Genomic DNA, 1,245 nt, shown 5'->3' on the forward strand with positions numbered 1-1,245 from the left:
GAAGGAGGGGAGGGGCGCTTCATCCGCGGCGCTGGCCGTCTGGGTCGGGTCTTTGGCTTTCGCTTCGCCCCCTCCCTCTGTTCTAGAAAGCACCGATTTTAGGTCACGGAAGAAGCCAGCTCGGGTCCCACCCTAACCAGTGGGGACAGGTGTAGGGAAGGATGCCTGGCGGCCCGGGGTACAAAAATGGGGGCGGGGGCGGCGGGATGGGAACCCGAGCGCCCTCCGAGGTTGAGGCGCCGGGCGAGAGCTCGAGCCTTGAAAGGAGGGGTGTCGGGAGGGAAGCCCCTTCTGAGGAGGCCGCTGTGGCAGGGGAGCGGTACGGAGCCGTGGGGACCCTCCGCGGATGAGGAGCCGCCTCCTCTGGGAATACCGGGAGGTGGAGGAGACGGCCCCGCCCCCTCCGGGGATGGGGGCGAGAGCGCGGCCCCGAGGAGCCGGCGGGAGGGCACCGGGGGGCCTACCCTGGCTTTTCTCGCGAGCGCCCAACAACCGCCAAGCCCCCAGCCCTAGGAGATCCTACCTCTCTCTTCCCGCCGCTCCCGGCTCGCTTCGCCGCCGCCTCCGCCACCCGCTCCCATCCACGGCTCCCCGAGGCCCCTCCCCGTCAGCCGCCAGGCAGGGGGATTGGCATTCATCGCGGCCAATCACCACCTCGCCTCGCCAGCGCCGCTACCAATCCGTGCTGGCAGGGGGAGGGGCTTCTCCAATGTCATTTACGCTCCTCCCGGGGGCCCAGGATCCCTTTTGTTTGGGGAGAGCCCGGCTGGGATGGAGGGCACGTCAGTTCCGGTAGGAAGCGCCCGCCTCTGTCCCGGGTACGAAGGTGGGCCCGGGTCCTGCAACTTGCCACCTTCTTTACGGTTACTGAGCTGACCAGGGCTTCGGGCTTTATACCCTGACGGTACAGGAAGCCGAGGAATGGCGGGCTTCGGGTACCCGGAGCGTGATTTCATCCATATTATTTGGAAAAACGATCGTTCGTGTCTGCTTTAGAATTACCTCTGAAGACTCAGTCAGGCGGCTTCCCTACCTCTGCTTTTCTTACTTGGACGCACCTGAGGATGTGCCGGAAGCAAGGGTGCAAAGATGGTACCCTGGGAAACCATAATCCTCCTTTCCTACGATATGCAGAAGAGAAAGCTAGCTCTGGAGATCTGCTGTGGGACCCACGACTGTAGTTCAGAGGCAATAACCCAGAGGGCAAGCCTTCCGGGTTCTCAGATCCAAGCACCAGGTTGGGGC

General features: G+C 64.1%; 1 protein-coding gene across 1 annotated transcript in view; it reads right to left on the reverse strand.

Annotated features, from left to right (window-relative positions):
* CTTNBP2NL (CTTNBP2 N-terminal like) overlaps positions 1–594 on the reverse strand; it is a 63,229-nt gene extending 62,635 nt beyond the window's left edge. The window contains exon 1 of the mRNA XM_013003897.2: positions 524–594. The gene's annotated coding sequence lies outside the window, so the exon portion shown is untranslated. The remainder of the gene's footprint in view (positions 1–523) is intronic.
* Positions 595–1,245: the final 651 nt, after the last annotated feature.

This window comes from Echinops telfairi, unplaced genomic scaffold, assembly GCF_000313985.2.
Source record: "Echinops telfairi isolate 266 unplaced genomic scaffold, ASM31398v2 ScPeMD7_443;HRSCAF=831, whole genome shotgun sequence".
NCBI lineage: Eukaryota > Metazoa > Chordata > Mammalia > Afrosoricida > Tenrecidae > Echinops > Echinops telfairi.